At 33.7% G+C, this 26,134-nt stretch overlaps 1 long non-coding RNA gene across 1 annotated transcript in view; it reads left to right on the top strand.

Moving 5' to 3' along the window:
• Positions 1-24,206, top strand: part of LOC137856200 (uncharacterized) — a 65,809-nt gene extending 41,603 nt beyond the window's left edge. Inside the window, exons 3-4 of the long non-coding RNA XR_011096278.1 lie at positions 16,985-17,047; positions 24,119-24,206. This is a non-coding gene — a long non-coding RNA (uncharacterized lncRNA). The remainder of the gene's footprint in view (positions 1-16,984; positions 17,048-24,118) is intronic.
• The last annotated feature ends 1,928 nt before the right edge of the window (positions 24,207-26,134 follow it).

The raw sequence follows: 26,134 nt of genomic DNA, 5'->3' as shown, positions 1-26,134 counted from the left end.
CTTTCATTGTCCCAAGTCAAAAACTTTTAAACCGCATAGTGTTTTGCTACATTTGACTTTCCTTTACCTTCTGTTTTAAGGTAACATGAATTCCACTGCATAGCTAAGGGAAGAACTTGACTTATGAAACACAAAAAATGACAGACTTATAGAGGGATCAGGCATATGTCATATGTCATATGTCACCTGCTGGACTGTGGTTTATAATTCAGGTACAGCTCATAACATAAGGAAGATCAATACTCTGACAGTTTTTCAGCACCATTTTTAACCACCTACATACTTGTTTATAATACCAGTTATGAAGTGAACCATACCAAACTGATCAAGAACACTTCAGCATCCATCTCACAGTTTCTATATGATTTCCCAGCAATAAATCATAAAGGGTCTTTTAAGAGCTGCTTTAGTGTGCAATCATTTCCTACAGTTTTGTTTTTTTCTTTTAGTATTATAATTGATCTGTTATTAAATAAAAATCTCAGAAAAGGTAGATCAAATTAAAATTTTTCACAATACCTTTATTTGCATCTGAGAATTGGTGTTTCCAAATGATTTTCAAAGTCTCAATTTTTTCTCAGTCAAAAAATTACATTCCATGCAGTTGTTAAATCTCAGTTACATTCAGTTCAACATCATGTATTGCTGTATTTCTTGGCTAATTCTTGAACTTTATTTGACAGTTTTGCTTTATATTTTATTTCAAATACAGCTGCCACCACCAATTATGAAATATGTATGAAACCTACTACTCTTTTTAGACTCAAATCTACCTCTACTCTTCATGCATGCTGTAACATCAGCATTAGTGTATTATGACAGAATGAGAACTGCTTAGTTTTCTCCTGATTTGACAACATCTTTAGGACAGCTCTTACTGAATACAAACATCTTGCTAGCTATTGAATAGAAATCTGTATTTCTTATCTTAAAGTTAAAATATGTCTTCTTCATCATTTTTCTCTGTACCTCTTGTGTCCAGCTTTTGACAGTGGATGCATTTTCAACTTTTGTAATTGCTGAGACTTTTCTGAGTATGTGTTACTTACTGCAGTATCTAGGCAACTTACAGTTTGAAGGAACTGAGACACAGAATATTTAATTATGGTATTACAATTTGTTTTGGCAAAAAACTGATTTTTTACATTCTGTGTAGGGCAATGCAAAAATGCCGTCATCTCAAAATACTGTTTAGATAACCTGAAAAACAAATCCAGTAACTCTTACTCAACATCTCATCAAAACTGGCTTGTCTAGAAATTGCAGGAATAGTTACTTGGTCTCCAGGACATAGGTTTGGCAGTGAAAGTCTAACTTCTGTTCTGGTTCTTCTTTAAACTATGTTTTGGTCCTTAGAAACCCTTTGTACATTTTTTTTTTCTCCATCTGTAAAGAGAGAATAAACATAACCTTTTCTGTAAAATGTCACATGGTCTATAGATGGAAAGTGATTTGTAAAAGCTACATAACTGCTAATTGGGTTGTGTATAACCAAATGTGTTATTTTATACTCTGCTTCATGTGTTCCTGCACTCAAGGTAACAGCAACAACTCCCCTACATAATAGTCACATTTGCAGGACAGGAGAAGTCTCACAACCTTTCTTCTCATTTTTGGCAAGATAGGGGTAGAAGTTCGTGGCAAAAGCAAGAGTACAGGCCGGAGGGCAGCGTGTGCTGGAAGCAAAGAAAACGTGTCATGTGATCAGTGGCCTCCCAGAGATCCCGGTAGGCCTTGGTAGAGTGTAGGTCATGGAGCCCCGGCAAGATTTCACAATACAGAGCAGAAGCTGCAGAAATTAGTGCTGTCTGTTGACAGTAAATTATACTTTTATTTGGTACAGGTTTTCCTGTGAGGGAACGCTGAATTAAGAGGGTCTGATTCCAACTCCTTTTTTCACCAGTGTATTAGAGTTTCTGTAGCATGCGGTTAAGCATCCTGCCTTTGTTGTTGGCCTCACAAGCAATCATGGGTGCAGGCTCCCGTTTTCCTTACCATAGCTAGTAGGTAGAGCACAGGGACCTGACTAGCCATAGTGTTCTGATGACTTACATGCTACAAATCTTTTCATTTTAATTTTTTAAACATTTCTGCATTTTTTTTTCTGTGATTTATTGATATAGGTATCCCTAAGTTAGTGAAATGTAAGCATTGTAATCCTTTCACCAGTAATCTTTTTATTCCTAACTGGGATTTTGTGGGAGATGTGGGAACTGAGTTGACTGCTAGTGTTGCTACATTTGGGAATGTCTTGTCATTACAACAAATCCGTCTGGAGTTGATTTTCAGAAATTCTTGTGGTCTACTTAAGAAAATCAAAGTTGTACAACAAAAGCTCAGCTCAGTGCCTCAGATGATGTACCTAGAACCTTAAAATAGCTTTCTTATCCAGACCTTCCTATTCTTGTGCTTACTGAAGCTGACCAAAGGTACTGAAGGCTGACTTTGACCAAAATGTTGGCATATGCCTGTGATGACACTGCTGTGATTGTGCCCAATGTCTTCCTGTTATGATTCTTCAGTAGAATATTTCAGGAGAATGTCTAAGTCAGAAGAAAAGGATTTACGGTGCTTTTTGCATTTTATGATAATATCTTTATTTCCAGTCAAGCTCTCTATAATACGTGTATAATGGATGTTATGCATAAAACAAGCAGGAGATCCTTCCTTCTGATTTAATTAAAACTTAATTCTCCAACATGTAATATCCATTCAAGATGAGCCATTATTTATTTATTTATTCAGAAAAAAATATGTATTCATTATTTATCCATAAAAATGTAAACAGTTATATATTTTTAATTAGAAACAGATCCATGTTTCAGATTTAGATTTGAATGGATTTTATATGGATGTCCTTAAAATTCAGGAGAAATTGTGTCTAGATATATTGGCAAAATTTTGATGAGAATTTTATATCACTGTAACTGAATACCAAATATTAGGAGATTAGAAGTAGCCACAAACAAGTTATTCCACGCAGTGTATAATAATGCACTAACTTAACTATCATATTTATTTCGGTGAATTTTTATTGTTTCTTCTGGATACAAAGAAAAGTTGCAGATAGTGAGAATTTTGTACTCAGTGGTACTTGGTGATTTAAGAAGTATGAAACACTAAAAAAGGTTGTGAAAACCTCAGCTGTGTTAAGCAGAGTATAGAGTTAACCTTCTCCTCACCTTAAAATGACATTTTATAATGACATTGATCATTTTCTAGAGAGTGAGATTTTTTGAATTCTTTTGCTGAAGAAGGAATTTTTTTTTCATTCTTTCGCATGCATATGACAGTCATTTGGCAGAACATGAAACTCATCATGATCAGAAGCAGCTTTGTAAAATCTATTTGTCCTCTTCTAAAAGTGGTGTGTTATTCTGCTTAGATACAGAAGTACATTTTAAAAAATTCCTTTTGGCATATCTTGAACAAATGTTACTTTACATGTTTGTTATTCCAGTTCAAGCCATGAAATACTGGACCTCTACAGTGTATTTCAAAACAGCTACTTAAAATGATGGAAATACAAAACTTTGTGTTAGAAAATTTTATTTATTTTTTCGTATACATTACTATTTATTTTTATTATTTTATTAAAATGATTTATAAATTATAAACTGTATTATTTTATTTAAATACATATAGGTGTAATAAATACATGTAGATGTAATTTGTATAAGTAATATTCAAAAATTATTTTTAATAATCAGTTATTTGGTTCTGAGTCATGGTGGTGATGGTATGAGGATTGCGTTGAAGATGCACATATTGGCTTTGATTAAGGATTAATCAACATAGGAAGATGATGACTAGCAATATCATCACTGCAGTGCATGACAGTGGGCAGACAGAAGCAGAGTGTTGCAGAATAGTAAGTCTTCCACTGCAGAGCAGTGACAAGCAAATCTCTTCCTGTTCTATGAACATGGTATGTGAATACTTTGAAATTCTTATGATGTATGCCATAAGTTCATATTTTCGCACACATGCTCCCGCAATTTATATTTATTCAGTAAAAAAAATTCCAACATTTTGATTGCAATTTTCTTTGTAGCCTAATGAAACCTGTCATTTGTTTCAGAGTTAGAGCAAGTGTGAGTGATAGATTTGGCTGCCTACTTTCATTTATTCTGAAATGACAGCAAGTGTGGGTTGGCTGGCTAATATATGAAAACCAAATCACTAACAAAAAATGTACTCATCCTGTTCACTTCAAGATTGCTGGCACTGTATTTCAAGCAGCTTAATTCAGTCATGAAGATCCCTATGAATTATCTCTCTCTCTCTTTATTCCCGTTTATCATTATCTGTATCTGTTCCTTGTGTTTTAGGCAATTCTGTTTCTTTGTTCTACTGGCAATGCTGCGGATGATTATTTAACTCATTGCAAATGTGCTCCAGTAACACCGTGCTGTCTCTTTTACGGTTTATCATACATCAGTCACAACAGTATCTAGTTACCCTTTTTAATACTCATTGTATTAATTGTATTTAATACTCAAAATAAGTCATTGTGTGGTCTGTTTGGGTTAACAGACCTTTTTTTTTTTTTTTTTTTTTTTTTTTTTTTTTTTCCACTGGTTACAGCAGCATGAGAACTTATCCAGGATGTAGTTAGAGCTCTGATTTCTTGTTCCAGGTTAGAACAACTTTGGGTTTGCTCTAACAAGCATCTACTGAAGGTAAATCTCACAGCTATCTTTTGCCTTGAATCCTACCTGGCACAGTTTTTCTACATTCTTGTGTCCAAATTATGCAAAAGTGGAAGTATAAGAAGGCAAGGTCAGAGCCAATCAAATATTTCCAGAATGAGGTTAAAGAAATCTAGTGTGCCAAAAAAGACCTTTATAATGTCGCAGCTGGTATTTTGTAATGAGTCTGAATGACTAAAAAACATAAGATACGCAGAACTGCCTGAATATTAGCACAGGATTGTTTATGTAGCCCAGACTACTTTGTTTATTCATGGTTATCATCAGTTAATCAAATCTTTGTGCTTTTTTTGCATTTCAGAGGCTATATTGTGTAACATAATATTATATTGTGCAACAAAGTTAAGACTGAATAGGTGATTAAATAATTTAAAGTGGTGTCTTAGAAATGGTGGCATAAGTTAATGTATGCATTTCAGGTGTGCTTAGTACATTTTTAGCCTGCAGTATTTTCTGCACAAAGAACAAGATTTTATGTCATGTCAGATTATCAAAACAACCTCTCTTCTCTAGCCTTTATATCCCTAAATGTTTTGAGGGAATGATATTCCAATATTTTGGTGTTTTGTTATTCCAATAGACCTCTAAAAAATCACTAATAGAATAGCACTCTGTTAAGAGAAAGAAAAGGTGATTTACAGCTACCAAAGTCAGTATTCACAGCTAAGTAGAGCCCTATAACATGGACTGGAGCAGAATATTATTGCTGGACAAATTTAATTAATACCAAAAATAATTTTTCAAAGTATTATTTTCTTCTAATGTTATGTAAATAGTCCAAATCCAAACCAGACATAACTGATGCCAAATCAATTTCCGTACATACTTCATTTTCAGCAACTTGCAAAATGATGTGATTTCTACTTAATGAAAATGAAAATCGGTCCAAGAACCAAAAGCCCAATTCATATGGCTTTAACTCCTGCAGTGTGATTTCTAAGCTCTTTACTGTCCCTAACCTGGTACCTTTATTAATCTTCCATGAACATAATTAGTTTGATTTTATTTTTTTTTAATTGTTGTCATTATTGAACTCTCATCAGAGTAAGATAGGAAAGTGCAGAATTTTAATACTTGAAATATTAATTAAAATCTATCATGGGTAATCAAACCAGCACCAATACAGGCTGATTAATAAAGAAAATGAACTTTTTTTATACATATGTTGCAAGCTCTACTTCCAAAAACAGTCAACATTTCTTTATTAAACTTCTTATAGACAACAGCTGCATATTTAATGTTTTTGTGTGTGAAAATATATGATTTTCTTTATTTATACATAAATAAACCAACATGGTAAATACAAATATTCCATTGCAAAAATTGTCAGTACAAGCAAGTACAATGAAAGTAAATAATGAACAAACATTCTAGACTAACTAGTCTAGATAAATCACTATAACTTTGCTCTGATTTACGTTTCCTTTTTTTCTTTTTTTTTTCTCTTTTTTTTTTAATTGTTTGGATCAATTTAGTTGATATATTAGGATTAAAAATAATGCCTTCTGAGTTGTAAAAGCTTTATTTATACACAGAAGAAATAGGTCTAAAAAATGGAGAAGTGATTAAATTGGATACCTACATGCATCTGTGAATTCTGAGGACAGTTTCCTACAAAGAAACTATCCAGAATGCTGAGGAAAATATCAGAACCAAAAGTAAATTTGGAAATTGAACTGAAAAAAGCTGCATGTGCAAAAGAGCATTTATGGTGCATGGAATCTTTTAAGTTGAATGTTTTTCCTCACATGATATCAAGTAAGTAAGTTACATTATATTGTGTGCTATATATAATAATAGCATGTTATATATATATATATATTATAAAATTATATATATAGTTATATATATATATATTATAAAAATATATATATATATTATATTATATAAAGATATGCAATTATCATATCTCTAGATACCTAAGTATAAATGTTCTAGATTTTCAAGCTGATTTAACCTTGGCAAAATAAGCACCAGTATACTTCAAATTCACATGTATTTTTTATATTAAGCATGAGATAATTCTAATTTGCAAGTTTTCGTTAACTGTGTTATCTTTATCACATTATGCTGTTACACATTCTAAGCTCACACACAAAAAATACAGCTGTAAGTGCAAGCATGCGGAAGTTCATTATTAAGAAGGCAGTTACTCAAAGTACATATACCATATGCTTTGGGAACTTAAAGCTGCATTTCACTGACTGTATAATCAGAGAAGAATTTAGATATAAATCTACATATTCTACATCATAATTTTAATGCATACTATCAAAAGTATGAACAAGATGTATTTCATGCTGTTGGATGTGTTATTTAATGCAGAGGCCATTGAGAACTGATTTCCAGCTGATCCATGTTAATTACAGGGTTAGAGGGCAAGTGATAAATGGGCTGAACAGAATTTACCAGAAGTTAGCTTAGAGCATCTATACGTCTTTCTGTGAGTTCCTGGACATAAATATGTTTGTGTGTTCTGTGTCACACAAATCAAGAAAATGAGGTTAATTTCCCCTAGCATTTATATCTCCACATCTCAGCCTGTCGTGTGAAGCTCTTTACACAGTCAAGGGCTTTTAGTCAACAGAATCATAGTCCACTTCCCATAACCCTAAGTTGGTATCTGTATTTGTCTAGGTGACTCACACCTATTTCTGATTGATGAGTACAGGTATCTTCTGTGCTGTAGATGCCTTTGCTTCAAGGAGAAAAAAAAAAAAAAAAAAGAAAGAAACAAAAACCAAAAAACTGTAGTGAATCTGATTTGTCCCAAGTCAGAAGTTTACTACATATGTGCAAACTATGGGCTCAGCAAAGGTTCTACAAAACCTTTATGTTTTAGGTGTCTGATACATGTACTATTCAAGTAATCTTGGCATTTTCAGTACCTTATACCAAGATGTATTGAGTGTGAACAGCCTATTGCCACATAATATGTCGGGTTGAAATCCAAAATGCAAAAGGTCAACACATGAGCCACTCAAATGCATGGAAAACTTCTCTGGTGTTTCTTGATATGCAAATGTTATACCATCTGAACTGTTGGACGTTTGGAAATCCAGGGTAAATGTCCACTTTTCCGTGTTTTTCTCGGGTGAGATTATGGAAAAGAGAATGTGTCTGGGGAAACCCAAACTTGTTGTTTTTTTTTTTGAAGAGCAAGCCAAATGTATAGATTTCAACTGCCCTCCAAATTCCAGCAGTAGCGGTTTCTCATAATGCAATATGAATATAATCGCATGCATGTAAGAAGAAATAGAAGGATTGATCTCTTGGACATGTGGTCATTAGTCCTCAAAACTAATTTTTCACATTGGCTTTATGAACTGCTGGCGATGAAAAGCCTTGGAGACCTTCTGAAATTTCTTGGCAGAGGCAATGCGGTTGGCGGGGCGTAGTAAAGCACAAGGCATCTCAACTAGGTATGAAACTGTTGTTATCATTAGGAAATCACTGGCCATCTGGTTGGGCATAATGTGCAATAAGCTATAGACTATGGATGTAAAATTCAGTATTAGAAATATTTTCTTGAAAATAGAAGGGCCAAATATTTGTTACATCATTAGTATTCATAACTAGAAGAGAGAGACAAATTTTTAAGGTCAGAACTCTAGAGTGTGAAAACTAATTGAGGACAACCAGAATAATGTGTTCAGCTGAAGACTAAATGACTACACAAGCAGAATGAAACCCTCATTTAAACTCAGTTTCCAAGGGATAGTGCAGTAGAGCTTCAGGTAGAATTTACAGCCCTTATTAGAAAGACTGTGTACATCATCTTAGAAGCTGTGCAAAGAGCATACCTTCCTAAAAGAAAAAAAAAAAAGAAGAAAAAGGATACGGGAAAGAAGAAAAAGGATACAGGAAAGAAAAAAAAAAGTTTCCTGTTTTCTTAATCGCAGACTTTATTTTCACAACTTTAAGCGCTCTTTGAAGTAAGGGAAATCCATGGAGCCATGTTATACACACAGGTAGTGCATACAAAGCAGTTCTGGTTAAAACCCAGATTATCCAAGTAGCCTATCCATATTTTTGTAGTGATCTCTTCCAAATAGTGTTTGATAAATAAATATTTACGTTTTAATCTAAAGCTACACATACTCCATTTTCTAGCTGCCTTTACTACATGGCTATGTAATGAAAATTAATAAGAAATTGCTGTTTATTTTCAGAGACCATATGGGTCTAAGCAGAAAACATTTTGGAAATGGATAATTTTTTTATTTTTTTTTTGTTTGGGTAGATGAATGAGGAAAGAATTATTGGAAAGTTAGGAATAATCTGCCTGAAAAGAATTACAGCCCTGGTAAAGCTGTTAAACACATGCTTTTGCTTTAGATCATTTTTGTTTGGACACCCTGGGCAGGCTGTTGACAACCTCACAGTATGTATCCAGGCACTTTGAGTTGTTCTGGCGGAGCCCTCGCTGACTGTGCCTAATGTGCCAAGCACTTGCAAACTGCAGTAGTCCTCTTCTCATTTGCTGCACCAGGTGCCTGACTGGAACACCCTATAACATCTTTAGAATCCACATGGCCTATTTTTTTTAGGGAAAGCAGAATACTCTTATGTCTCGGGGGAGTGTAAAGGAGAAAGCATTTACAAGTGTTCTTCCAGGAGTTGAGAAGCAGTTTTGGTTCAGAATTCTCTTGTGTGAAAAGCAAACTTTCCAAAACAAGTAGAGGATATGATTATAATCCTCATAAAGATAAAAGGTGTTAGCTATTATTGTCATTACCTCATAGTCCTCAGCGTCAGCTCTTGGGGATAAAAACCATCTGTGTCTTGGATATGGAAGCTGAAGTGAAGGAAGCTGAATTTGACCAGTTTGTTAAATGAAGCTGAGGCGTTAACAATGAGAATGAAGGGAAAATGCTACCTCTTTTATAATTTAAAAAGGAGTAAGATGTCAATTTTTTTTCTTCTGAACATCATTTTTTCTGAACATTGTTTTGGGCAAAGGATAAGCTCATTTACATACATGTTACATTTAATTTGTTTAATTACAGGAAAACTTATCTGTTAATTTCCTACCTACCTGTAATACAATGTACTCATCCTGTGTTAAATCCACGACCTTTGAAAACTGTAATGTGAGCCAATATCCAAATCTTGCAGATCTAGTCCTTGGTAATAGTAATTTGTTCCTTTCCTGCTACATGCTGACTCTTATCAACACAGTCCTCTGACTCTTATCGACACAGTTGTTGAGTGTCGTCAGGATAATGTTAAGAAACCCAACATCGAACGTTATGGACTCACAAATTAACATTATTATGTCCAAAAGTCTCCTTTATATAAAAAACGTCTTAAAAGCTTGAGGGTGAATGCTTTTGTCAGATGTTACACTTATAGTTTATGTAATTTAATCCTAAATTTCTTTATTAGTTCTGTTGAACAAGATACTATTGTACCTTGTATATATTGTGCTGTATATGTACAGATGTATAGATGTGGTTGTGCACATACACACACACATGCATACATGATAAATGTGCCATAAAAAAAAAAAAAAAAAACAACTGAAAATTAGTTGAAAAAACAAATAATAAGAAATGCAGAGTGTTTTAAAAAATCAAGAAATGTAAGGAAAGCCTAGTGTTTGTGTTGTTACTATATTTTTACTTCGCAGAGCACATATGAGATGTTTCTATGAGACACTATCCTAGAATAAATTCGTAGATGTAATATACTGCCTAAAAGCATCAGGAGAAGTTTTTAGTTATCAAAGTAAGTTCTGGAGAAAGATCTTGCTCATTGCTCCAGACAAAAATGGCTAGATTTGAACACCATTGCAAAAGATGAGTCATTTAAACCTTACATGGATTTTGGGGTTTAGCTAGAGACCTGGGATGAAGGGCATATCCAGGTTTGGATGCTAGTGAATGAAATTCTCTGATTCACTGAAAGGAACAATTTGTGAAATAAATAGCAAAGAATTCATTTGGTCATTGTTTCAGGAACAGCTTATTTTATGTTATTTTTTTCTTTAAGTTTGACATAGCAGAGATTGGACTCAGATGAGAAGTCTAAAACTGATCCAAAGTCAAACTCCTCCCCAGTTTTGATAGAATTTCTTGTTTAGATTGGACAATAGGTTTAAGAGTATGAATACCTGCCTGCTGCATCACAAGCATCATAGTAGACCATTGTCTTGTTCATTTATAATTTGCCGTTGATTTTTAAGAAGAATTTTGCATTTCAGTGGGGATTCTGATTTATAAACTTCCAGGGATAATATGTTGTAGGACTTACAGTGCTGTATAAATTGTAGGTAGTAGATACTTTAATAGAAGATTCTATCTTTTCATTAGCATAAACATAAAAGAAAACTATTTCAAGGTCTGAGCAACATAAATAACTGCTTTTTAAACCATATCAAAAAAAAAAAGAAAAAAAAAGAAAAAAAGAAAAAAAACACCTCAAGTAGTATCATTCCATAAGTTACTATCAAAAACGTCATTAAAGAAGCAGAGAAGTTAAAAAGAATACTAGAAACTAGAGCTGGGTGGAACATTCTTTATTTTGAAAACAGCATCTTGTAAAAGCCAACAAACAGTTGTCTCAAAAAATTAGTCTCAACAATGCTTTGTGTGTTATTGAAAAATCAGAGTCTGTGATTTTTTGTCAAAAAGAGAGATCCCCTAGCAAAATGGGTACAAGAGTCCAGACGTGCTTTACTATAATGATTCTAAACAAAAATTTGAGTTTCAGGTTTTCCATATTCCAGTTGACAGTGTGATTGATCTAAAACACTGTTAAAGAATTTTGGATTACATTTTTAATTGCACCATATGAAAACTTTTGCAGTCAGTAGTGAACTTATATCTTCAGTAGCCCCCAAGTAAAACATTTTTCAAAACAATAGGTGAAATGGATTTAAGTTACCATCTGCCTGTTGTAGTTAGAATTCCAATTAAGTTTTCAGAATTACTGTTTTGCAAAAGTAACATGTGAATGCTATATTACTCCTGTTTTCTGTGCCATTCAAAACATAATATTTAATTGTATACACAACTGGAAAGGGAACTCAAAGAAAATGCATGATGTAAATTAAATGTTTACAACACTTAATGTTCTATCTGAATAGGTGTTGGAATGCAGTTCAGATCAATTAAAAACATTTTTGCTTCCTATGAAAGCCAAAGAAAAAATGAAATAAATCTACTTTTTTAAAATTCATCCTTATAAACACCAAATTGAAATTGGAAAATGAGAGTAATATCTTTTCTCTGTTATGTCATTATCTAGATGAGTATAAATTTGCCGTCTTACCAACAGTCCTAATCTAACATGCAGCTGACTTTTAAACAAAGGTCCCATGACAAGTGTTTGTTGTGAAACACATATTATTGAAATTACTCAGTTGAAAAAATACCTTGTATTACATGTTTTGCTAATATCCTTTTAGCAAAAGTAAAACAGTGAAGTAAAAAAGTGTTTTATTCTCTAATTTGTAACTTTTCTTATGCATCTCTGCTCTTCATTTTTCTGAGTGCCTAGCAAGAGAAATAGTAGCATGTTATTTGTGTATGGTTTTTAGGTCAAAATCAAAAGCCTGGTATTATTTGCCTTTTCAAAACATGAGGCCTAGGCTGGAGCATGTTCCAAAATACATCTCTAATTAAGAGAAACGTGTAATCTGTAACCCTTTTCTGCTTGTCCCCTTTCTTTTTCCTTACCTTCTTCAGTCCCTATTCTTACTCTGTAGAACAGACCCAGGTAAAGTTCATCCTCACCAAAAATCCTGCAGCAGTGTCAGAGTGATGCTGAGTTACAGAAGACCCCCTGTATATCTGTAAGTCTTTTTAACATATGGCAGCAAATGGCATTAAGAGACAATGGTCTTGTGGCAAAAGTGATTCAGGAAATCTAGGGTGTGTTTATTTGCTTTTGCCTGCAGCAAGTAAATCGCAGTGTGCTTCAGTTCTTCCCTTGCAAAACATACATAATATGTCTTTTCTCTTATGCTTTGTTTTTGTCTATTCCCTTATGGTATATTTTAGAAACAGGTCTGTCTTTCTGTGTGTGCTTTCACAGTGCCTAGAATCAAAGCTTGCATTGTCAAGCAGAGCTGGCTTATACCTTCTCAGAAGCATCTTCTGACAGTGAGCAGGAACAATCAATGTGGAGCAATCAACTTGTCTCAGAAGGGTAGAAAAAAAGATGGAGCAAAGGCAGAGTAGTGAAGAGTGGAGTGCAGTGAATTAGGCTTCCTGTGGCTCCTGAAAATGGTATCAATTACTGTTATTATTGAGAATTGGCCACCTTCTCAACAATAGCCACAGCACTCAGCACTTAATATCAGCAAGCCAAGAGTTTGGCATTGACCTGATCTAGTGGGTGGCATCCCTGCCCATGGCAGGGGGGTTGGAGCTAGATAATCTTTAAGGTCCCTTCCAACCTGAGCCATTCTATGATTCTATGATTGACAACAGGCTGCTCATGAAAAGCAGGAAGCTTTTCTCTTTCTTAGACATGAAAGTAAGGAGTAGTGATTATATTGGTATATTGGAATAAAATCAATCAATGTATGACAGTTCTTTGTTTGCCCTTTCTTATGCCTGAAAGATTACCCATCATCCCTCCTCCTCCCCCCACCCCTACCCCACCCCCCAAGAATTCCTGATCATCATGGTTTCATTTTGGGAACTAAAATAAAATTGTGTAGTGTGAGCGTAGAATAATCTATATGTGAAACTGTCTGTATAAACATGTTTGATTCTGCTTGTGCATGCACAAAACTGTAAGATACAATACTATACGTACAGTCACAAGTTTCACTTGGCATAAAAGACAATTTGAAGACTTTGAATTAGTCTAATTGATTTTATTCAGTCACCTTTAAGTCAGGCTGAATAAAATTTAGAGGATCAGACATTACTCTGCCTTCCTAGAAGTAACAGCATTTCAATACAGGAAGCAATTTCAGCAGTGAAAAAATCTCGCTGCCATGCTAGGAGGAATGAAGGAGCAGAGATTTGTGGAGCAAAGTCCTAGCACTATGCTGCTCCAAGAACAACACAGAATATTTCATGGTATGTACCCATAGAGGAATATTTACAGGTGTGTATATAGATACCTATGCACTTCGTTTCCTCAAGCAGCAGAAGAGTAAAAAGTTCTTCCTGCCACTTTTTTTTTTTTTTTTCTGCTTGTGTTGACACCAACATAGCTAGAATTAACAAAACGTTCTGTGGATTTTTTTTTTTGATGAGAAATCTGTTAATGCTGCCAAGTCTGTAGTCATTTGTGCCATGAAGGCTAGATGAGAAAGATTGTCAAGGAAACAAACAATAATGAGTTACAATAGAAAGTGTTGCCTTTAGAAAACTGGGGAGGCAGGAGCCAAAGATCTACCAGACTAATCTGTAATCGCTGTGGCTTTCACAATAGAACAAAACACTAAAAGGATACCCTGGGTTTTGATGTGGAAAGTTTATTTGTAAATGCTTTAATAAGTTTTCAAGGAACATTAAAAATGATAGGTGGCAAAGACTGTTTTGACATCGTGCAGAAAGGAGTACAATCATTTTTTGAATTGTGTTCCAGATATCTGCCTGGGTCTTTTCTACACACATTAAAGATTTTTTAAAGTAGTAATATCATATGAAAAACCTTTTTTTTTTTTTTCAGTCCAAACTGGAATGTGATCGTATGAAAATTCCATGAAGGCCATGTGAATTAATTCAATGGGAAAGGAGCATATCTTTTATCTTATTGAGGGATATTTTCCAGAAGTCCATTAGTTTCCCAGGGAAGATCACTGTTTAATTACATCAAAATTTATGATGTGATTATATCATACATTAGGATTCAAATGTTTAATGAAACAAACAATTTAACATTGATACAACGGGAACTTGTAAGTATGTCCCTCTTTCTTTTACCTGAAATGTTCCTGCCTATTAGCGTGAGTTTATTTAATAATGTGGTTTTGGAAGAGAATTTTTTGGTTTGTTTTGTTTAAATACTCATCATAAAAGCTATTGGTAGGCTATTAAACTATAAGAAATATAATTTATATTGCACTGGGGCAGATTAGAACCCATATCATCCAACTGGTAGCAAATGTACTGTCACTAGTACACCACAGAAAATACTGTCACTTTTATGCTTCTTTTTGTTTTGCTTCTTAGGGTAGATTATATACTATCCCCTAGAAGATTAACATTAGAAAGAAGGAAGGGTTAGATTGGAACCTGGGCTAGAAGCATATCTGGAAGCATAGCATACTGTAACATGCTATTTTTTTCAATACATCTTTGAAAAATAACTCTATGGGACCTTTTTTGCATATCAGATATGGTTTGCAAATGAAAAAGAACACAGGTTCAATAGAGGGAATAAATACTACTGGAAGGAAATATGCACAGATTAGGAGAAAAAATATTACTGAGGTACAGAAAAATGTCTACAATATATTTCTAGTCCTTAACTCGGGGATATTTTCACCTTTTCAAGCATCTAAGAAAAATTTTATATATAAAAATGTATAAAAGATAGAAGTAGTAGAGATACATAATTGCAAATGAGGTCCACATAATTAGAAAGGGTTTTTATACAGGTCCTGCAATCCAAAGGAGAAACCCATCAGTTTTCAGAAATCAACATTTTCATATCAACCCCACATGCTAAGTGTCCTAAGTCAGTCCCTGGAGCCTACATTTTGTTGTCAACCCAAAGACAGAATCATAAAATCATAAAGGTTGAAAAAGACCTCCAAGATCATCTGGTGCAGCCATCACCAATGTCACACACTAAACCATGTCCCCAAGCAACAGGTCCAACCTTTCCATTAACAACCCCAGGGACGGTGATTCTACCACCTCCCTGGGCAACCCATTCCAATGTCTGACTGCTCTTTCTGAGAAGAAAGGTCTCCTAATTTCCAACCTAAACCAGAACCTGAACATGGGAAAGATAATGTAGCAACTACTGGATAACACAGTGCTTGAATGTATCCACACATTCAGCTGACCCTGTTGGAGTCCATTCAGCAAGCCTGATGGCTTCTGTTGCCAAGAGAGTGGTGATACCAGGGACAGGAACTTCAGAGCTGTCATTAGTCAGCTGTCTAACTGTATGAATGGATTGTCTGAAAGCACCAAGATCTGGAAAGCTTACAGCCCAACATGTCATCTGTATGATGTTGGTCATAGATGTCACATCTATATCATCTATAGTCATCTGTGTCACATCAGGTAAAAAAACAGTCAATAGGAAAAGCTTTGGCCTTTTGATCTTCTGATGTGGGATTTTAGGTACTGATTTAACAGCAAAGTGGAAGACCATAGAAAGCAGATTTTGAGACTTGCCATCACTGCAGCGGAAGTAGGATTAGGCTTGGTACAGCAATACGAGGCATTTAATAGTTTGTCACTGTCTCATTATTGTGTCCTCTTTTGCCTCCTTTCAACTAAAACTGTGGCAATTTTATGAAAAGGCTATCACAAAGAGAAAACTCAAAGAGGAGCATGATCCCTCTAAGAACTGTTGTATGGAACAGAGTTGTCCAAGTAGTCAAAACTTGATCATAGAAACAAAAATGTACTGAGATCCAGCTATAGTATCACACTAAACCAGGTCTTATTTGTGTTTGGATGTATTCATGATGAAATAGCTTTGCTGCCTTGTTTTATCATGCATAATCATGCCTTTTCTTTTTTTTTTTTTTTTTTTCATTTGAAAGATGGAGCTGAGAGCCTTATGAAGATGATGTACTTGTGTAAACATACTGACTTTTCACTGTGCATACTCTACCAGCTATAAAGCTGCATTTATTTTATTTTAAAAAATAATTATTATAGCTCGAAAACGGATTAGTGTTGACATCTCTTCTTAACAATGTGGATAGGAACTCAGAATGAACAGCTGTTGGGACAATCTTGGATGAAAGCCTTTCCCTAGGCAAATGCAGTAGTTGCACAGACACGGGCAAGGGCACATTACTGCCATTACTGATGCCCATCTGTTAGACTGGCAAGTTGCCCACTCAGCAGCTGAGTCTAAAGCAAGGTCTTCAGGATGTAGACTGCCTCTTCTATGACAGTACTGCCACCTTGGTGCCAAATGACTTTTCACAGTGGCTTCTGTTTTCAGGTGGAAATCAAAATAATATCTAAGGTGGAGGAAAAAATGAATGTAATCAAATGGCAAAGTTATTTTACTTTTCAAGTAAACTTGGTGTAATTATATGGCTTTATGTATATATGTATTACATATTTATATATAAATATATACATAAAATTACTTGTTTCTTTTTGTGACAGGTGATTGCAGTTGCTCATCTTTAAGAAGTCTTCAAGAATTTGTCACAGGTGACCAAATAAGAGGTACTGAATTCCAAGCACTTCTGAAATATCTGTCCTTAATATTTCTGATGGAGTCAATGTCACTAAAAGCCTAGCAGTAGTCTTTTATAGGCAGTGAGTAGAATTCAAGGTAATTCCTACTGCAGTGCATAATCTTCCTCTAAGCAGTTAGCATGACCTTAATTTTGGATGCAGAATTACAGCTTCAGTGTTTTATGTCCTGCCAAAATTCAGCTTATACTTTACACAGTGTTCTCTTTAATTGTGTTTTCTTCAATAGAATTGTTTATTCTTTTTATTTTATTGTAGTCTGGTAAATGAGGTACTAAATTTTATGACATGTATTATATAAAAATATAGGTAAGTTTTAAATTTATTAACGATATGACCTTAAGTATGAAAGTGACTGTGAGTTTGGAACCCAGGCCTATTGCAAGTCTAGCCTGAAAATCTCAGTGATGAGATTAAGAAAAAATAACTTAAGAATATTCTAGCTTTTCCTGTTTAACAGAGTATGAGGATTTTGTCTTTAAATGAGTACAAGTTTATTAATATTAAAAGAATTACATTTAGTCATCAAGAATACAGTAATATGGCAATAACAGTGATAAAAATAAAAGTGAAGTTGTGAAATAGAAATTTTACAAAAAGTTTCACCAGGGGGCAATATGACACAAAATCTCCCAAGTTCATTTCAGTGTGTAAGCAAATAGTGAGTTTTAGACGTCTTAGCTGTAGCTTAAGTTATGCAAGTTTCTGCAATAATAGCAGATGAGTATCAGAAACGTATGCCATCTCCTTGACTTCTGATTGGAATTTATCATTTAAACAGACCAGGATATTAATGACTAAATAGTGTTTTTGGAACTGCATGAATGGGAAACATACATTATGCCGTACAGGTTGCACAACATAGTTTTAAGGCTCCAAATCAACCTCCTAACTGGAATGATAGAGCAATTGCTATGAAATAGAAAAGCCCTTAATATGGGGATAGTTTTTCTGTATGAAGAGAAAAAAAAGAAAGAAAAGAAAGAAAAACCAAATAAAATATTTGGTTTATGTCTCTCCATTACAGCAGAGCTCCCTCACAAAATAAAGGCAATATTGGAATGTGTTGTAATGGCTTTTCGCCAAAAACTTTTGAATCTTTGAATTCTTTGAATCTGTTGCTGCTGCTGCAAAAAGCAACAAATGCTTAGGTTAGTATTTCATGTTCCCAACAGGGAAAGACCATTCAAGTTGGTTCAAGTAGGAAGGATATGCCCCAGAGAAAGAAAGACTACTATCCATCTCTGCTCCCTGATACAAAGAATAATCCTTATTTTTTTTTCAATGAATTAATGGAATTAAAATGAATTAAAATATGTCTAGAACTGTCATAATTCCTTAACTGTATGAAGCAGAAGTAAGAAATATTTCATGTCTGCTTTCATCCAAAATGTTTAAATTGCAGCTTGTATTTTTAAAGTGGCTACTACTCTAACTTTAGCTTATGAAGTCATGAAAACTATGATGTCCTACTACACTTAAAAAAAATAAATTCCAAATCCACCAGGGTTGGGATATTTCATGTTATTTTCAGCCCATTTTAAACAGGTTAATGATTATATGTAGTCAGTTGCATTTCTATGCAGAAATCTTTTTGTGGTGGGGGTTTTGTGGTTTTGTTTTTTTTTTTAATTTTATTTTTCTATTCAAAAATTCATGGAGCACTTTGCACGTGGAAGTTAGTATTATTGTGGACATCGCCTAAAACCATGCTCATATACTTTTGAAAATGGAAAATAGTAACACAGAAAAATAATGTAACATCAGTTCCTGGCAAATATAGATGGAATTAAACAGGCTTCTGAATTACATGATTATGTTGCAATACCAAATCCTATGGAATGTGGAATAATTTGCATATGAATGAGAATCTTATTCATTTACTGAATAAGATATTTACTGAATAAATTGCAGCAGACTTCATGTAATATAATGAAAGTAATCTATGTGCAAAGCAGATAGTGACAGTTTGGATCCAGATGTAGCCCAATGGTTATTCATCAGGTACATAAAAAATTCAGACCATGTTCATTTACCTCTAAGGGGACTGAATATCTGTGAATTTGCAACAGAAGTTATTTGTGAGTTTTCAAAAGTAATTTTATTGATTCCAAGGTAAATGCTCATTTCTAGCCTGTGGTAAGCTTACTTACAGGCTGTCAAAATTAAACAATGGCTTCAAAAATACATATAAATAATATTTAGCTTACAAAACAACATTTATTATCAACTGATATGGACTTCCAGCTTCTGGAATTGAATGACACCGTTTGAATCACTTTGCTAGCTACAGATGTCTCTGAAATCAGGGTAACAGAAATTAGGCTGAATGGGACAGTACCATAGCTACTTTTTGAAAAAAAAAACAAAAAACAAAAAACACCATGAACTCTGGAAGAACTCCAAACCCAAAGAAAATTAGCTCTGTAAATAGATGTGGGAAACCCAATGTCATACACTCTCCAGACATGCCCAGATAGATGGTTTATGAAATACTGCTTTGTTTCATGCATGAGACTTCAGATGTCCTGAAATAGTGTGACAGGAAATCTTTATTTACCAATCTGTTGGCTATTATTCCGTATAAACATTTTAAATAATATTTTCCCATTGAGATGCACTACCCATAAACATTTCATAACTTAATAATTATAGTTACAAAGTACCTTAACAAATTACCCTACATTTGACAAATAACCGATGAAGTCTGCACCAGCAGTCCTACTACACTTCTTTGTGCCCTTGAGAGACACTTCTGCTTTTTACAAATGTTGTTTCATAACATCTCTTTACCAGGAGTGGCAGAGGGGTCTAGGGTTTGCACTAAAAAACTGAGGAGCTTTGGATTGGTAGTTAGATGTCAGGAGCAGAATAAATCCTGAATTATCTTATCTTTGGTACTCCTAGCACTATTTTAAATAACTGTTTGCTGCGAGTGCTACTATCTTTTTGTGTGACTTTCAAGGTAGAACGGTTTATTACGTTGCTTTTGTGTTTATACAATGTACTTTTCCTGCAGTAAGGTGGAAATTTTAGCTTATTCAGTACACAGTAAATTTCTGAGTCCTATTGTCTTAGATTTTTCTTGTCATTTTCTTTCCACAAGTCTCTTTGTCATATCCCTAACCCCACATACACCCCGCAGTATCACCTACCTGGAATTAACTTGTCCATGGAGTCTAGCTGTTTTAGAGACTATCTCTATTTCTCCAGCAGCTGGAATTAATTAGGATATTATGTCTACTGAAAAATAAGGCTTTCAGAAAGTTAGGGACAGGGCATTCTCAGTGCGTGTAATTTACCTACGTATCTACATGTGCTACATGGATGCTTTTTAATTGTTATACAAACATAAATGGTCTGTTCAGAAGAAGACATTTGTGGCTGTCTAATGACGTTCTCATAGAAAGGAAAAATAAATTCAGTTTTCAGTGACAGGAGTTCAGTGGCTTTCGTATAACAAATAGATTGTTTTGATATATATTTCTGGCCATACTGAAATGCAGAGCCAAAAGAGTTGTCCAGAAATCACATAGGTTTTCAACAAAATCCAGCAATATTGTAATGGAAATCAAGATAAACATAAGAAATAAATCTCAATCAAGTAAATTGTTGAAATGTGATTTTTGCTTTTCCTACGACGAGTGTTGAGGTAACTTTAGTTTAAAGAGGTTATATAAGTAATATCAGAATATTCTGCAGTATCTGCCAATATAGGGAAGTAGAGTGAAAAACAATATGTAAAGATGAAGGGGTTCCTTGTAACAATTATAAGCTTAGTTAGAAGAAGAAAGCTATAAATAGAAAGGGAAAGCTATAAATAAATAAATAATAAAAGGGAAAATGCAATATGAAGTAATGTTGAACACAAAGGAAAATATGGAGTGCCTTTCTTTTAATTTTTGGAGCCTGCAGGTGGTGTAAGCACCTTAGGAAAGTTTTGAAGTTCCAGAATAATGGTTATTTTCTTCTTTTCTACTAATATTTTTTACAACTACTTTGTATGTTTATTGAGTATGTATTTTTTTAATCTGGTATAAAACTTCACTTCAGGTTGTTCAAAGAGGGCCACGATAGTGCAGGTTTTAGACTCTCTCACCTAGAAATAATTAAAATAAGTTGTATTAGTTTATTTATAGCTTGTTTATAGGAGAAAAACTGGATGGGCTGCTAGGATATAACAATGGATACTTTCCTGTGAGAAAACAAATCACACATACCACTTCTTTTTGAGAGGTATTTAAAAAAGATGCATATTCTTAAACTAACGTATGGAGCTATACCATCTTGCTGTTTTTTCAGTACAAAAAATACAGCAGCCAAATTATCTATGCTAGCCAAATATTATCAAGGTGATAACATATTTAAAGATAATTATTTGTTCATAGCTTGAAAGTGTCTATAGGTTGATGATTTTCACATATGCACTTTATTCTTGCTTGTTATCTACAGACATCTAATAGTCTTGTGTAATAACAAATGAGGATCTGAAATAAATTTGGTTAGATCCTTTCAGCACCGTGTTTGCAAATTTCTGGTGAAATTATCACTTGTAGTTACAATAGCTTCAATTACAAGACTGATTTTTATGAGGTTTCTTAAACACATACAGCCATTTACTGTCCCTGTGGGCAGGGTGGGAGGAGGCCCTGGAAGAGGCCAAGCAGGAACATTAAAGGCTAGTCATTCCCTCCGGATCCTGAGCTTACATCCAAGGATTTTCTTTCAAATAATGACTTTGTGCCTTTGCTTGATGGGAAACCTAGCCTACCTGGTAATAATAATATTCATCATGCATTTTTGTTATCGTTTTCAGTAAGTGACTTCAGGACTCTGAGTCTCAGTTGTAGGCTGACACAAAATGAAACTAGGTGGAAAAGGTGTCACTGAACTGAAATAGGTATTGTGCAATCACTAAGTACCCAAATCATGGGCTGCTTTATGTTGAGATAGTTGAATAAAGTGCTACATTTTCTGTTTTTTACAAACAGTAAAAAAAGATAATGTGGGCAATAAAGAGTTATTTGTAGAAATCTTATTGCTTTTGTCACACCATCTTAGGAATTTTTTTTTCCACAGGAAATTTTTAATTTCTTGAGTCAGGACAGTTACTGGTTTTTGTTTGATTGCTCTTGTTTGTTTGTTTGTTTGTTTGTTTTTCCCAGGGAGGGCAGGGTTTCAGCCTAGAATGTAGGAACAGATGAATCAAATTTTAACTTTGAGACTTTTATATATTTTTTTTCTGAACTAGCTGCCTTTGGAGGGAGTACTTTGATAATCTAGAAGACAGGAGGTAAAAGCTATAACTAGTAACTTAGAAAGACATCCATCAGCAGTATGCAGAAACTATTTTGAATTCTTGATGTTTGTTCTTATTTTATTTAAGACATTTTCTCAAGAGAGCTGTATGTATTCCTTGAGAAATGCTTGAGGCATAGCTTGAAATAAACATATCAGTACCTATGAAGTTGCACAGAGAACAGTTTTTTTTATACTGAAACTCAAAAATTTAGAAAACACTATGTAAAAAAGGGATTAGGATTCTCCTTCCTTCCTTCCTTCCTTCCTTCCTTCCTTCCTTCCTTCCTTCCTTCCTTCCTTCCTTCCTTCCTTCCTTCCTTCCTTCCTTCCTTCCTTCCTTCCTTCCTTCCTTCCTTCCTTCCTTCCTTCCTTCCTTCCTTCCTTCCTTCCTTCCTCTTTCTTTCTTTCTTTCTTTCTTTCTTTCTTCTTCTTTCTTTCTTTCTTTCTTTCTTTCTTTCTTTCTTTCTTTCTTTCTTTCTTTCTTTCTTTCTTTCTTTCTTTCTTTTTCTTTCTTTTCTTTCTTTCTTTTGAGAGGTGAATGTGAAATAAATTTGGTTCCAAACTTTTACTTTGTAATAATTATTAAAAAATCAAAATCACCTGACAGTTTTTCCTGTCCTTTAGCAATATTCACAGCCCATTAAGTTTTTGCTAAATGAAAATAAAATACATGTCATTATATTTATTCTGCCTGCTAAACACTAGGAATTAAATAAGTTACAATAACTCCATAGAGTTTAAAACTGTAACTTGCTACAGTAATTACAATAAATAAATAAATAATGACGTGATAATCATGAGAAATCGGTGAATAAGAAATGATGCATGCTCTCTCAAACAAAAACAAACTGATACATTCTATATAACTAGATTGCATTGTTTCTAAAGGAAGATCTGATGGCAATATATTGTAATTTGCTTCACAAATTAAAAAGTCTAGCTAAATGTATGTAAGCAGCTAAATAAAAAATAAATAGAGCAAGCAGATATCTTGCATTCAGAAACCTTTCAAATCTTCAGTTTATTTTGCAAAATTATATACACTAAATATGCTCAGAGGTAGGTAATACATATCAAAAGGCTCCTACATCTACTTTGCACTGTAATTTGCACATGGATTCTGGACTAAGTCAACATTTGTCTGCAAGTTTGATATGTAGATAATAATACATATTCATTTTTTATTGTGGCCAAAGATCTGTTGATAGCTACTCGGACTGTACCACGAATACAGTTCTAGTTAAAAAAAAAATAATAATAAAAAACACATTGGAAGTAATTCTAAAATATAAAACGCTTGCTGGGTTTCCAAAAATAGACTATTCTATGTTCTAATAGATAAAACACTTTCTGAGAAGTGCTTTCTTCTTTGCTTTGGCATAGCTACTGTATTCTCTTAATAAACTGGTAAACAAATTGGTTAGAATACCAAAAAAAAAAAAAAAAAAAAAGTTTTCCAGATTCCAATCCCTAATACACATTCTTGTCTCAGACATCACAATTTTACTTGAGTGCTGATATCTGTCAGATATCAGCTCACTGTGGGGAAATACCTAAGTTCAGCAGTTAGCTTATTCGGCACTTAGCAGATAATCATGTGGTTTTTGTTTTTTTGTTGGTGTGTTTGCTTCTCTTGATGAATGATGAATGAACACACTTTGACAATAATTAAAAGGATTTCATTTTGTGTTTTGTGATGACTATCAAGATTTTTTTCCATGGTACTATTTTCCTTTCTAGGTTTTTAATGGACTGGATATATGTTCTTTAGCGTGTTTTTTAAAAGCAAGCCAGCAACTTGTAAGTAAGCAACTTACGCTAAAACAATGCTACTGGATAGAATTGGATTATTTTTCCCCTAGCAGAAATAATGGGCCTTTCTACTTCGTTCATTTTACTGCTCTATATATCTCTTTCCTTACTGTTTTAAATGTAAGAAAAGAAAACTATTTTTTTCCAACAGTTTGGACTGTTTCGCTCTACCTGATCATTAACCCAATCCCAAGACTTAAAACAAACAAACAAAAACGTATTTAGTATTTTCTTCTATTTTATTTCTTTTTGTAAGACTTTTGCCTTTTAATCTTTGTTCACTAAAAATATTGTAGTATTCTAAACTTCTCAGTATGAAGTCCCAAAACCTCAAAACTCATTTGGGTTCGTTTGTCAAACTGTATTTCTTATTTCAGTACAATTTGCTCTCAATTCAAGACAGGACAGGTGGGGAAACATGGTTGTTGTATTCCAAATGGAAAACAAATAAACAAACAACCCTGTTAATATTTTAAACTTGAAGCACCAAACATAAATTAAACAACATATCATTGCAACAGAGCATTTTTTGTTTCATTAATAAGTACTGCTACAATATCTATTTTACCATCTTTTAAGAAAAGAGAAAAAAAAAAAAAAGATTATTTTTTATAACCTGGGCTTCTAAGAAACCTATTGGTCTGTTTATTTCTCTGAGTAAAGATTATGGAAGATTCTGTTCTTCTCAAGGAAGTTTGTTGTTGCAAGTTATAGTTGTTCTGAGTATTTGGGCAGTATATGGATACTGTTAGAGATGATAAAACAATGGGTTTAATAACACTATCGAAGTTTTTTTTACTTTGATTGAAATATCAAGATATAGCATATTTTCTAAGTTAGGGTAAACTTATAATTTTAATATCAAAACTTCAGTGTTATGTAACATACGCAACAGGACAGATTGCTAATAATGGATGTAGTTCCTATTTTACTGTCTCTTTTATTTATTTTTTTTTTCTTTTTTTTTTGCTTGTTTCCTAAAAAATAATATATTTCCCGTTCAGAAATTAAATGAAATATTTCATTGCCTGCTCAAGCTACATCAGGTAACTTGACATAACCTGATTCTCATAAATAGGAAAGTTGTAGGGGGCACAGGATATTACAGCTGGTCAAAACAATGCAATTGAGTATTTTGAATATTTTGCTGGATTGGTCAAAAGGAAGCTTTTCAGTTCTAAATAACTCATTATGGCAGTTCCAAAATTCAACTCTGAAATTTCTCTGTTTCCACTGGCAAAACCTTTTTTTTTTTTTTTTAAACCCTAAAAAGAAAACATTAAACCCTAAAAAAAAAACATTTCAAAATAATAGCATTTGGATTTCAGACCCAAGTTCTGTTATTTACAGTTTATCAGAGCAGAACCGTAGTGATCACAGGCTCACAATACTGGTACAAACTTTACAGTGAAAAAAGTCTCAGCATCTTTTGAAAACTGTCATTAATCTTCTGAAGTTTTTGACTGAAAGTCACCTCTATCAATTTCCAATGTTATCTGCGTGACATGTTCACTATTATCAAGATTCTGATACAGAAAAATAAGTGAAAAAATACAGAAAAATAAGTGCTGTAGGTTGGTGAGAGCAATTGAACTTAATTGAGGTCTAAATGAGCACTTAATTAAAAAAAAAAAGTGTAAAAAATTGAGAAATGTATATTTTGACATATTTTAGCAGAAAATAATATGAAACAATTAAATGATGATAATTTGGAACAAAAGAGTAGATAATATTCTCTGGTGCCATACACAGCTGTTTACATTTTTAGAGGTAAACATAAACAAAGTAGCAATGCTTTGCATTCAGTTCAGACAAAGTAAAATGATTACAAATTATGCAGAGTGGGAGAGAATCTGATCCGCTGTTATTGGACCAGCTCTATACTTATTTTGTCCTTAAAAATCACATAATAAATATTCACTATAAGCCTATTAAGAAATTGAA

This window comes from Anas acuta, chromosome 4 (assembly GCF_963932015.1).
Source record: "Anas acuta chromosome 4, bAnaAcu1.1, whole genome shotgun sequence".
NCBI classification, from domain to species: domain Eukaryota; kingdom Metazoa; phylum Chordata; class Aves; order Anseriformes; family Anatidae; genus Anas; species Anas acuta.
This window is presented reverse-complemented; position numbering and strand designations above follow the sequence as displayed.